This window comes from Nycticebus coucang, chromosome 3 (genome assembly GCF_027406575.1).
Source record: "Nycticebus coucang isolate mNycCou1 chromosome 3, mNycCou1.pri, whole genome shotgun sequence".
Classification (NCBI taxonomy): domain Eukaryota; kingdom Metazoa; phylum Chordata; class Mammalia; order Primates; family Lorisidae; genus Nycticebus; species Nycticebus coucang.
In genome coordinates, this window is record NC_069782.1 from 151332753 (window position 1) to 151347238 (window position 14486).

Consider the following 14486-nt stretch of genomic DNA (forward strand, 5'->3'; position numbering starts at 1 on the left):
GTGAGAGTCTATCTTAGTTAATGGTGAAAGGTTTGGGTCCAGTTTCAGTCTTCTACAGGTTGCCAGCCAGTTCACCCAGCAGCATTTGTTAAATAGGGAATCATTTCCCCACTGAATGTTTTTAATTGGCTTGTCAAAGATCAAATAATGGTAAGTAGCTGGATTCATCTCCTGGTTCTCTATTCTGTTCCAGACATCTACTTCTCTGTTTTTGTGCCAGTACCATGCTGTTTTAATCACTATCGATTTATAGTACAGTCTCAGATCTGGTAGCATGATTCCTCCTGCTTTGTTTTTATTTCTGAGTAATGTTTTGGCTATTCGAGTTTTTTTCTGATTTCATATAAAATGAAGTATTATTTTTTCAAGATCTTTAAAATATGACAATGGAGCTTTGATAGGAATTGCATTAAAATTATATATTGTTTTGGGTAGTATAGACATTTTAATAATGTTGATTCTTCCCAGCCATGAGCATGGTATGTTTTTCCATTTGTTAATATCTTCAGCTATTTCTTTTCTTACAGCTTCATAGTTCTCTTTATAGAAATCTTTCACATCCTTTGTTAGATAAAATCCCAAATATTTCATCTTCTTTGGCACTACTGTGAAAGGAATAGAGTCCTTGACTGGTTTTTCGACTTGGCTATTGTTGGTATATATAAAGGCTACAGATTTATGGGTGTTGATTTTGTAGCCTGAGACATTGCTGTATTCCTTGATCACGTCTAAAAATTTTGTTGTAGAATCTCTTCTGTTTTCCAGGTACACGATCATGTCATCTGCAAAGAGTGAAAGTTTGATCTCTTCTGATTTTATGTGGATACCCTTGATCGCCTTTTCTTCCCTAATTGCAATGGCTAAAACTTCCATTGCAATGTTAAAGAGCAATGGAGACAGTGGGCAACCTTGCCTGGTTCCTGATCTAAGTGGAAATGACTTCAATTTAACTCCATTCAATACGATATTGGCTGTGGGTTTGCTGTAGATGGCCTCTATTAGTTTAAGAAATGTCCCTTGTATACCAATTTTCTTAAGTGTTCTGATCATGAAGGGATGCTGGATATTATCAAAAGCTTTTTCTGCATCAATTGAGAGAATCATATGGTCTTTATTTTTAAGTTTGTTTATGTGCTGAATTACATTTATAGATTTATGTATATTGAACCAGGCATGAGAGCCTGGGATAAATCCTACTTGGTCATGGTGTATAATTTTTTTTCTTTCTTTTTCTTTTTTTATTAAATCATAGCTGTGTACATTGATATGATCACGGGACATCATACACTAGCTTCATAGACCGTTTGACACATTTTCATCACAATGGTTAACATAGCCTTCCTGGCATTTTCTTAGTTATTGTGCTAAGACATTTATATTCCACATTTACTAAGTTTCACATATACCCTTGTAAGATGCACCACAGGTGTAATCCCACCAATCACCCTCCCTCCGCCGCCTCCCCCCTCCCTTGCCTCCCTTTCCCCCTTCCCCCTATTCTTAGGTTGTAACTGGGTTATAGCTTTCATGTGAGAGCCCCAAATTAGTTTCATAGTAGGGCTGAGTACATTGGGTACTTTTTCTTCTATTCTTGAGATATTTTACTAAGAAGAATATGTTCCAGCTCCATCCATGTAAACATGAAAGAGGTAAAGTCTCCATCTTTCTTTAAGGCTGCATAATATTCCATGGTGTACATATACCACAATTTATTAATCCATTCGTAGGATCTTATTTGAGTATTTTTGCATCAATATTCATTAGTGATATTGGTCTATAATTTTCTTTTCTTGTTGGATCTTTCCCTGGTTTGGGATCAAGGTGATGTTTGCTTCATAGAATGTGTTGGGTAGTATTCCTTCTTTTTTCTATATTTTGGAAGAGGTTTAGTAATATAGGTACTAGTTCTTCTTTAAAGGTTTGGTAGAATTCTGACGTAAAGCCATCTGGTCCTGGGCTTTTCTTTTTAGGGAGATTTTGTGTAGTTGATGCTATTTGATATAGGCCTGTTCAACATTTCCACTTCATTCTGGCTACATCTTGGTAGGTGGGTACTTCCAAGTATTGGTTGATTTCTTTCAGATTTTCATATTTCCGAGAGTAAAGTTTCTTGTAATATTCGTTAAGGATTTTTTGAATTTCTGAGGGCTCTGTTGTTATTTCATCTTTACCATTTCTGATTGATGAAATTAGAGATTTTACTCTTTTTTTCCTGGTTAGTTTGGCCAGAGGTTCATCTATTTTAATGACCTTTTCAAAAAAACCAACTTTTGGATTTATTGATCTGTTGTATAATTCTTTTGTTTTCAATTTCATTTAATTCTGTTCTGATTTTGGTTATTTCTTTTCTTCTGCTGGGTTTGGGGTTGGAATGTTGTACCTTCTCCAGTTGCTTGAGATGTCCCATTAAGTTATTAACTTCCTCTCTTTCCATTTCCTTGAGGAAGGCTTGCAGTACTATAAATTTCCCTCGTAGGACTGCCTTTGCAGTATCCCAGAGGTTCTGATAATTTGTGTCTTCATTGTTGTTTAGTTCCAAAAATTTGGTGATTTCTTTCTTAATCTCGTCTATAACCCATCTATCCTTCAGCATAAGGTTATTTAGCTTCCATGTTCTTGTATGGGTATGCAGATTCCTGTTGTTATTGAGTTCAACTTTTATTCCATTATGGTCTAAGAAGATGCAAGGAGTAATTTCTATTCTTATAAATTTTCTGAGGTTAGATTTGTGGCCCAGGATGTGGTCGATTTTGGAGTATGTTCCATGGGCTGATGAGAAGAATGTGTGTTCAGTTTTGTTGGGATGAAATGTTCTGTAGATGTCTGTTAAGTCCACATGTTGAATGGTTAAGTTTAAATCTAAAATTTCTTTGCTTAGCTTCTTTTTGGAGGATCTATCCAGCACTGCTAAAGGGGTGTTGAAATCTCCAACTACTATGGAACTAGAAGAAATCAAGTTGCTCATGTCTGTTAGAGTTTCTCTTATAAATTGAGGTGCATTCTGGTTGGGTGCATAAATATTAATAATTGAGATCTCATCATATTGAGTATTACCTTTAACAAATATGAAGTGTCCATCCTTATCCTTCCTCATTTTGGCTGGTTTAAAGCCTATTGCATCTGAGAATAGGATTGCAATGCCTGCTTTTTTCTGCTTCCCATTTGCCTGGAGTATAGATGACCATCCCTTTACCTTGAGTCTATATTTGTCTTTTAACGTAAGATGCGGTTCTTGTATGCAGCAGATATCTGACTTGAGTTTTTGTATCTAGTGAGCCAACCTATGCCTCTTTAGAGGACAATTTAAACCATTCACATTGAGAATATTGATAAGCCTTTCGAGAGTCCAGTGGACATTTTTAATCCTTTTGTGACTGTGGAAGTTGGAATTTGATCAAAATTTTCTGGGTGGGTTTACTTTTGTGGTGGAGGATTACACTGCTCTTTATAAAGGATAGGTCTGAGAATATCCTGGAGAGCTAGTTTAGTTGTGGCAAATTTCTTCAACATGTGAATGTCATTAAAGTATTTAATTTCTCCATCGTAAATGAAACTCAGTTTAACTGGGTACAGGATTTAGGGTTGAAAATTCTTTTGTTTTAGGAGATTAAAAGTCGATGACCATCCTCTTCTAGCTTGAAAGGTTTCAGCAGAGAGATCTGCAGTTATTCTAATATTCTTCCCCTTGTAGGTTATGCTTTTCTTTCGTCTGCCTGCTTTCAGAATTTTCTCCTTCATATTAACTTCAGTGAAATTGATTATGATGTGTCTGGGAGATGTCTTATTTGGGTTGAGTCGTGCTGGAGTTCTGAAACTGTCTGCTATCTGAATTTCAGAATCTCTCGGCATGTCTGGAAAGTTCTCCTTCATAATCTCATGGAGAAGAGACTCTGTGCCTTGTGAAGCCACTTCATCACTTTCGGGGATCCCTATAAGACAAATATTAGTTTTCTTCAAATTATCCCAGAGCTCTCTTAAAGAATGATCTGTTTTTGCCCTCCATTTCTCTTCCTCTGTGAGAGTTTGGGAGCGTTCAAAAGCTTTGTCTTCAATGTCAGAAATCCTTTCTTCTGCTTGCTCCATTCTGTTACTGAGGGATTCTACTGTGTTTCTCAGATCTTTGAGGGATGCAACTTCTTGTCTCAATGTGTCAGAATCTTTGGTCATTTGGTCTTTGAATTCATTGAATTCTTGAGACATCTTTTGGGTTACTGCTTGGAATTCTAATTCGATCTTATTTGCTATCCAGATTCTGAATTCGATTTCTGACATCTCAGCTATTTATTTGTGCATGGGATTTTGTGCTGTGTCTGCCCCATTGATCCCTGGGGGAGTTGATCTTTTCTGATTATTCACATTGCCAGAGTATTTCCTTTGATTTCATCTCATTATTGTTTTTCAGCATTGCCTCTGGCCGTCCTCAGAGTTGGGGTGGTGTCTCTCCAAGATTAGACCCGGGGGGATCACTCTATTGTTGCTGGATCTTTGTAGGGAGTGACCCTGCGTAGCTCTTCTGGAGCTGCCCCAGCCAGGGAGTTCTGGTTGTGGGAACAGCTCCAGAGTGTGACATCCCCGGATCCAGCAACAGGGCAGGGGGTGGTGCACACAGTTATGGGAGTGCCTGGTGCCCAGTGACTTTGGCCCAGAGGGTCCAAGGCTCCAGCAGTCTCTGGCCAGGAGAAGGGCTCCACACAGAGGCAGGGAGGGCTCTGTAGTGCACACAGCTACCAGAGTCCCTGGCCAGATGAGCAGGCAGTGTGGAGGCAGGGAGGGTACAGGAGGGAAGACACGGGGTTGAGTCAGGGCATGGGGAGTTCCTGGAGTTCCTGGTCAGGGCATGGGGAGGCCCAGCGGGTGGGGTAGTGGTTCCTTGTGTAGCTCTTACCAGGGTCCTGGAGGGTGCCAATCGCGGGTCCCGGCACAGCTCTTCCGGAGGTCCGGGACAGTCTTGGTGCAGCTATTCCAGAGGTCCGGGAGGGTCCCTGCACAGCTCTTACAGGGGTCCGGGATGGTACTGATCGCGGGTCCTGGCACAGCTCTTCCGGAGGTCCGGGAGGGTGCTGATCATGGGTCCCTGCGCAGCTCTTCTGGAGGTGGGACGGTGCTGATTGCGGGTCCAAAATAACCACCATTTGTAATTTCCCACAAGGCCATGGGTCAGCTGAGTACCTCTGCCACTCCGGATTGGGCTCAGCTGACCTTGGCTGGGTTTGCTCACACATCTGGGTTAGCTAGCATGCCAGCTACAGACTACCTGTCCTAGGATGGCCTCCCTCACACATTGGGCAATTCTAGAGCTGTTGTCCAAGATGACGGAAGTGGTAAGACCATGTGCCTTTCATTAGCCAGCACACTAGCCCAGGCTTGTTCACGTGATGCTCTCAGAGTTCCCCCAGTGGAGCCCAACCCATGGCCTCAGGTCTGGGTGGGTACACCTGACTTCTGCCATAGTCTACAGTCCACAGCAAATCCAAAGTTGACAGCCCCAATCCAGGAGTGTGAGAATCAGCTCAGCCCCTTGATGGGAGGAACTACAGTGTCACTCTGAGCACAGGGTAGAGAAGAACCAAAGCCGTTTTTGTAACAATCTAGCACAGGAAAGTGATCTTAAAATAGAGTGTGGATAAGGAAGGCATCATAGGCCCCTTAGAGCAGCCTAAGCAGCTATTCTAGGGAATAGCACGGAGTCCCTCGTGGCCACTAAGGATTTCTGTAGCAACGTCATGGAAGATAAGGACAGACAGCAGGTCGGGTAGACAATAACCCAGCCAGTCACTGGCAGCAGAGGGCACAACTGTCACCTCCTGACCGCTCTGTTCTTCCCCAGGAGGCTGGGCCCCTGTGCGCCTGGTAGGCAGCCATGGGAGTTGTGCTGGCCGCGTGGAACTTTTCTACCAAGGAGTCTGGGGGACTGTGTGTGATGACCTCTGGGACCTTCCGGCAGCAAACATAGTCTGCAGACAGCTGGACTGTGGCTGGGCCATTTCAGCCCTGGGCGAAGCCCATTTTGGAGAAGGTTCTGGAAAGATTTTGCTTGACAACGTACACTGCAGGGGAGACGAGCAGCACCTGGAGGAGTGCTCCCACATCGGCTGGTTTTCCCATAACTGTGGTCATGGGGAAGACGCCAGTGTGATCTGCTCAGGTAAACCGTGCTCCCTGCCCAGGCCCAGCCCGGCTTCCACAACTTCCAGGAGAAAACCTGTCAAGCAGCAGGTAAAATGACTGTGAAAATGAGCTGCACTTCATTTTCTCACAACAGATGTTCTCACCTCTCACACTTACAGATGCTGAGTATTCGACTGTCCCTCCACCAGGTAGGGGAGCCGAGGTTTATATGTGCAGCTTATCAAATTCTTGGGGAAGAAGCTCTGCTGGACATTGATGTCGTCCAAGCCAGAGGAGTGACTGGGAGATGTGGAATCCTGTGACTGTCCAGTGGGAGAGGTGGATGGTGCTGTAGAAATCACCTAGTCCAGCCTCACTCTCCACCTCTCCTCCGACCCCACTGTGCACTTTACATGCAAGATACAGATTCTCGATTTCTCGGACTTCTATACCACACTTTCATCAGTTTTGAGGATGGCAGAGGGGATGGCAATGGGAAATGGATGGGCAGGAGGTGGCTAAGATATGACCGTTAAGGGCATGTCCTGCCCTGTGGTGAATGGCCGATTTGCCAGGTCAGGGCCAAGTCAAGGTGAGACAGATCCACGTCCACCTTCCTTGTTCCTGGTGCAGCCCTGGCCCCACTGAGCTTCCATTGCTGTTGGTTCCCCACACCTCCCGAACCCCAGCACTCAGAGTCCTCTATGCCAGTGTCCTCTCTCCCTCATCAGACCCCACCCACGTCCCTTGATACCTTGCTCATAGCCAGCCCTCTGTCAGAGAACAAGTTACACAGCTGATTTGACTGGGTCTGGTGAGGCTTCATTCACATCCCCTCATGGCTTGTCAACTGCAGCAGAGGGGAATGAATTGGCCCAGGGGGAGGGTCTTCAGTGGGAGGTGCGGAGATGAGTGTCGCCAGCGGGAGGGATGTTGGGAGCATGTAGGAGGATCCCCGTCATCTTTAGTTCTAACTCAGCGTCTCTGAGCAGCACCAGTTTAAAGAATCAGTGAGCTGGTGCTTCTGTTCTTACATCACGGCCTCATAAGGCCAATCCTTGGGGTCACTTGGGAAGAGGCTCCAGGAGCCAGAATTTCAAGTCTTTCATTTTCCCTGACTCCAAATTTAAAATGATTTCATTTGCATGCATAACAAGAAGAATGGGTCAGAGGCTGGGAAGGATCGAGATCCGTGCGTCTCCCTTCCCACACGTTAAAATCCCCCAGGGACCCTGACTCAGTAACCCCAGGAGGGGCCCAGGCAGTGAATTTGCTGCAAGATTCTCATGTGCAGACAGAGGTGTGGGCCTCAGCACTCGCTGGCGGTCCACGTGTCCTTTGTGTGTTTGACAGGTCATCCGCTGAATGCCCTGCTGGCGACACTGGCTGCAGGTAAGAAGGTTCTGTCCTTGTCTGCCCTGATCATCATCTTCTAGCTCAAGCCCTAAAGTGATTCGTCAGAGAAATTTGAGCCAAAGCACTACAGCCTGCCTAGGTCACCCCTCTGAACCTGTGTTCTGGGGGAAGAGCCCAGTAATGAAGGCCAGTGAGCCTGTGTTCTAGATCCATTTCTCTTTAGCCTAAGAAGGAAGTCCAGGTAATGAGGTAATGCCAGCCTTTTCAGTCTCCCAGCACAGACAGCACAGCGAAGGGCAGACACACAGCCACTAATACAGCAATGTCGCCAGTGTGGTACCCGAGGCCATGATTTTACAGACCTTCCACCAGGATGAGCACAGTTTTCTTCTCCACCCTTTCCCCTTCTCTGACAATCTCTGTCCTCCTTCTGTGTCCTTCCTTTTTCATCTGCCACTTTTTTTTTCTCTGTTCTGTGCCTTCCAGAAGCTCCACTGAACTTTTCTTAGCACCACCTAGGGATAAATGGCTCGAATAATACTGACACTAGGAGAGCCTGGCTGGTCCTTCTAGTTACAGCTAGATGACCAGGGCTAGTTTTTACACAGCCAGCTGTTGGTGCTGCTACTGGCATTATCTTTAATTTTGTACTGAATGTTGGACACGTGGATAGACAGACAAGCAGGTGAAGAAAAAATGGACAGGTAGACCCAAAGCATGATCAGTATTAGAGGGTTGAGTGACTCAGCAACATCTTTATACTTAATAGTAAGTTTTTTGTTTGTTTTTTCTTTTTCTTTTTGCAGTTTTTGGCCAGGGCTGGGTTTGAACCCACCACCTCTGGCATATGGGCCCAGTGCCCTACTCCTTTGAGCCACAGGCACTACCCTTAATAGTAGGTTTTTAAGAATGTACTTCAAATAAATTACAACTGATGGTGGATGAACCCCACCATCTTCACAGACACAGAGGCTCCCCATTGGCTCTGCCTTAACTGGGAAGACTGAAGCCATATTTTATTCATATTGTAAATATGGGACACAAATTGCAGCTAATCCTAGAGCCCACAACTAGGAGGTGACCACCAGGCCAGGTTCTGGCTGATAGGAGTTGGAGAAGAGCTCTTCCCAGCCAACTCCTGTCAATGGTAGAGTTCTCAAAAGAGCTGAGAGATGTTTCAGAAGTCAGATGTGTTCATCCCTAGTTTCCTAAGTTTGTGAAACGTTTTAGACCAGTCTATACCTCTGGGTTGTTCTAAGTTATACCCACAAAGTAATGATCAATGAAACCTTTTTGGAAATGAAAACATAAGAAAAAAAGTTATGAATTACAAAATTAATAAACTGAATAATGACAAACTGAAATTCTAAAATGCATTTCTGCATTTAGAAAAATCTCCGTGTGGCGGCATTATTAGTAACTCATCTGGAGCGATTAGGAACCCTCCGCAGAATGAGATGCGTGACAACACAACTTGTGTGTGGGAAATCCAGGCAAATGCAACTCATCATGTACTGTTGGCATTTCCGTATCTTAAGTAAGTCCTAATCTATTATTTAAGTGCACCATGGAGCTTATTTAATTTTTAATTTTATTTTTAATTGTTATAATAATAATTATATATAGGTATAGGGCACAATGTGTGTTATTCATTACGGAATGAATAAATCAGGCTACTTAACATATTCAGCACCTCACATACTTACCTTTTTGAGTTAAGAATCATTAAATTCTACCTTTTATAGCAATTTGGAAATATATGATACATTATTATTAACTATCACCATATTGCACAATATATCTCCTGAACCTCTTTCTCTTATACTGAAAGTTTATACCCTTTGACCAACATCTCCCCATCCACCGCCTCTCGCAGTAACCACAATTCTACTCCCTAGTTCTGTAAGTCTGAGATTTTTAGATTCTACCTAGAAGTGAGATTGTACGGTATTTATCTTTCTGTGCCTGGCTTATTTCATTTAGCATGATGTCCTCTAGATTCATTCATAGTAGTTCCTTATTAGATGTAGAAGATGTGTGAATATCTTCTCCTGATCTGTGGATCGTCTCCAGCTGATGGAGCTCTGCACTGCAGCATCTCCCTAGTCCACAGAAAATGAAGAGGTGGACATACAACAGGCCCACCTCCAGCAGCTGTCCCAGGATCAGAGGGTGCAGTCTAAACAAGAGTGTGTGTGTGCTACTGATCCTTTCCCCAGTGTAGGGCAGAGAGTGGGAGATAAACACCTGCTCGCAGCTTCCCCCTGAGGACAGAAAGAGCTGAAACACACATCTAACACAGCAGCTTTTCCAGCTGCAGGTAGAGGATGTGACTTATGTCTTATCTGTAATCTTAGGGTATTAACAAGGCTTGGCACATCCTAATCTCCTGGGGCCACCAGAATCAGGGACAGCAATTTGAACAAACGTAAAGATTTGAGAGGCACCTTAGAATTCTGGCCAGATGGATTAATGAGATCCTTCTACATGAGGCAAGTTTGACAAAACAAGAAGAGGCAGAGTTTTTTATTTGTTTGTTTTCTTGAGACAGAGTCTCACTATGTCACCCTCAGTACAGTGCCGTGGTGTCACACCTCACAGCAACCTTAAACTCTTGGGCTTAAGCAATTCTCTTGCCTCAGCCTCTCAAGCAGCTGGGGCTACAGGCACCTGCCACAACGCTCAGCTATTTTTTCATTGTAGTTGTCATTGTTGTTTAGCAGGCTCAGGCCAGGTTGAAACCCACCAGCCCCAGTGTATGTGGCTGGTGCCCTAACCACTGAGCTACAGGCGCCAGGCCAAGAGAGGCAGTTGTTATCTGATGCTCAGGAATCAACACAGAGACAAGAAAAAAGAAGAAACAAGGAAATAGGTTCTAAATAAAAGAACGAGATAAATCTTCAGAAACCAACACTGTGTCATTTAAAACCCCAATTATTTATTCTCATGATTGAGTCTCATAAGCAACAGAGTCCTTGGCGCATGTTTAACTTTTTATTTTGAAATAATTATAGACACATAAGAAATTGCAAAAATAATGCTTAGAGTCCTACATACCTCTCACCAAGCTTCTCCTAATGGTGTCACATTAAATAACTGTAGAATAACACCAAAGCCGGGAAGATGACATTGGTAAGATACTGTTAGACTATAGACCTTACTCAGTTTTCACCAATTGTTAGGTGCACTTATTTGCGTGTGTGTGTTTATGTACGCACATACACACGTGTACTTCTGTGCAATTAATTCCATGTATAGATTCGTGTAACCGCCACCATATTCTAGATACAGAACTGTTTCCTAACCACAAAGGAACAACTCAGCAGCTCCTTTTCACTTTATTTTCACAAACCAGCCCTTCTCTGTCCCCTGGAGACACTAATCTGCTCTCCATCCCCATAGTCGGTCATTTTGAGAATGTTACATGAAAGGAATCATACAGTGTATAACCTTTTGAAATGGGCTTTTTCACTCAGCTCAATGTACTTGAGGTCCATTCAGATTGTTACATGTGGCAATGGTTTGATCGTTTTTTTTAAAGACATAGAGTCTTTCTCTGCTGCCCGCACTAGAGCACAGTGACATAATCATGCATGATCCTTTTTATTAGAGAAGCATTCTGTTTGCATGCATGTCTCAGTTTGTTTAACCATTCTCCTGCTGAAGGACATTTGGGTTCCTTCCAGACTTTTGCTATTATAATTAAACCTTCTATGAATGTTCATATACAGAGTTTTTGTTTGAACATAAATTTTCATCTTTCTGGGACAAAGCCAAAGAGTATAATTGCTAAGTTTTATGGTTTTAGATTTTTAAGAACATGCCAAACTATTTTCCAGAGTGACTATCATTTTATGTTCCCACCAGCAACATCTAAGAAATCTACTTTCTTCCCATCCTGGAGAGCTAGCATTTGGTATTATTTCTTGTGTTATCCATTTGTAGTTTTCAGCATGTCAATCTACATGTTTTGTAGACTTATTCTTTAGGTATTCTTTTTTGGGAGGTGATTGTAAATGACACTATGCTTTTAATTTTAGTTTGCTTGTTGCTAGTATAGAGAAATACAATTGATTGTTGTGAGCTTCCGTGAATTTTTAATTGACACGAAATTCACTTTGGATAGGGATGTATGTTCATGAGGGAGAGAGAGAAAGAGAGTGTGCTCTGTCCTGCCCATTACAAGTGCAGACTCAAGATACCCCAGACGTAGGAAATCCAGAATTCTGAGTTTAATGTAAATAGTCAACACTGATGTCGTTCATGGATGGTACATAAATGATAAATTCATGATTAATTTCTTATGGAAATTAACCCCCAAGAACAATTTTGCTTAATCAAAATATGGCTTGGAAAGGACAGCTAATCCAGTTGAGGTGTAGGAATGGTTTCCTGATTCTAGCACTAGCAGCATCTTGACTGAACCTCACAGTGACAAACAACAGCTCACAGAATCAGATGATTTCCACACAACTGGGCAGATCTGGTCGCCCGTTTCTCTCTAGGCAGGTTGGCTAGCAGGAGCTTACAAGTGGATTATTTGGAACTTGGAACTACGTCCCACTGGCAGACCCATGAGATGTGAGCAGTCTCTCTCTCTCTCGCCCCTGACCCCCACCCCCACCCCGAGTTGCCACATAGTGAACCTGCCTTGATTTGCCTGGCCCTGCCCTTGGCCAAGGCTGCTCCCAGACCCTCAGCAGGGCTACACCTGGTGCCAGCCTTCTCTTTACTCCTCTAGTTAAAATCCCATTCTCTTAAAGCAACAGTTCTCAACCTGTGGGTCACGACCCCTTTGGGGGTGGAACAACCCTTTGACGGGGGTCACCTAAGACCATCGGAAAACACGTATTTCCAATGGTCTTAAGAACTGAGACATGGCTCCTCTACCCGTCTCCAGGCGGGTCTGCCCATATGCAGATACACCCACATACAAGTACCCAGCGGGATGACATCATCACGCCAACCCCGTCACATACACCCTGTACAAATACAGGTGTATGTGACGGGGTTGGCGCCATAATGTACTTATGCGGACCAGTCACACTTGTGTAGAGAGCAGCTGCTGTGTAGAGAGCAGCTGCTGTGTTGAAAGCAGCAGAATTGGAGATAAAATGACACTTCATGAGTTATAATTACTGGGTAAATGTAAAATCATCAACTACTGCAAAATAAAAATGTCTGTACCGTGGGAACTTAATCTGGATGCTGATCAGTCTTTTTATATTCAGCTGTGGTTGATGTGAATACTGCCTCCTTGTGATAGTAACAGGTGTGTAAAAAAAAACAACACAAAGAATGATTATCAAGTCTAAATACAGCATAGACATTTTGTGGAAGATGATCTTTGCTGTGTTCTTACAAAGACTGCCCCGAGAATTTCTGATCTGTTGAAAAAGATGCAATCTCAACCTTCCCACTGACGTTGGCTTTTCATGCATATTGTCACAAAACGTAGCAATGTAGTTTACTATTGTTATATTAAGACTGCTACGCATGCTACACCATGCTTCAAGACAAAATTACATTTATTTGTAATTAGAAATAAATATTTCACAATATATAATTACATGTTGTTTTGTGATTAATCACTATGCTTTAATTATGTTCAATTTGTAACAATGAAAATACATCCTGCATATCATATATTTACCTTTACGATTCATAACAGTAGCAAAATTACAGTTATGAAATAGCAACGAAAATAATTTTATGGTTGGGGGTCACCACAGCATGAGAAACTGTATTTAAGGGTCACAGCATTAGGAAGGTTGAGAATCACTGTCTTAAAGCAATGGTTCTAAAGAGAAAAAGTAAGATAAAAAGAAATGTATGCTATGTTTGAATGACTGACAGGTTTTTAATCCATCTCCGGACTCGTTACAGTAGTGAAATAAAGCATCTGTCTCACAGCCTCCCTCTAAGGTCTCCTGATAAAGAGACCAAGAGACATCCATGGGTGTTTGCTTCCCCAGCCTCGACTGTACCAATGAATATTTCGAAGTTCTGGACGGCCCCCCGTCCTCAGCCAAGTCCCTGGGGAAGACGTGCTCTGGCTTTTACCTCACCTACGCCTCCTCCTCCAGCTCCATGACCCTTGTGTACTTCCGAAGCGTCAACAACATAGGGAAAAACTTCATTGCTTATTATTATACTGCACCCAAAGGTAAGACTAGCTCTAGAACTGAGCTGTCTGCCTGGGAGCAGCTACAGTCCTGTCACTTGCTCTGTGACCTGGAGTGAGCCATGTCACTTCTCCCGGCCTCAATTCCTGATCTGTGTAATGGGAACAACAGGAGGAACGTGCATCCTGATTTGTTGTGAGAGTCACGTGCAGTGATGCAAAGACAGCACTCAGCAAATTGATGGCGCGTCAGGAATGTTAGGGGACTGATGACGTCATCACAGGCTTTTTAGTTTCACATAAACATCTCATCACAGCCTGTTAGGAAGTCATTTCCACGGTTACCCTGAATCTACCAGTAGGTGGGTGTTTTAGGACTTACCAAAGAATAGGGCTGAGTCCAACCTGAGAGAGGCTCGGGCATAGCCTAGAGGGAGTTCAGGACAAAGATATGTGACGGAATTAGATGACAAAGGGGATACATGAGATTAAGGCAAACAAACAGAGCTCCTGAGTATATTAGAATATCCTAAATCAACGGGTACATGCATCTCCATAAGAGGCATCAGAAAAGAGAGAGAGAAGAGTGTAGCTGCAAGTATTCGGGAGCACATTGGGGGAAACAGCCCTGGATTTGGCTGTAAAGCTGGCTAGCCTGTGATTGAGACACACTGGAGAGAGAGGGCCCCTCAGATGAGAGGGCAGCTCAGGCCCAGGGATGGGGTGTGTGGAGAGAAGGCAGGTGGAAGCCGTGACACAGGTTTCTGTGAAGGTGCAGTGTGCTCAAGGCTGGTAATGATAACAGCAACTGTGATCAAAATGTTCAAATGACAGTTATTATAGACCTTATATACCAGGCAGTGTTTTGAGCACTTTACATGAGTTATTCTTTCACAGA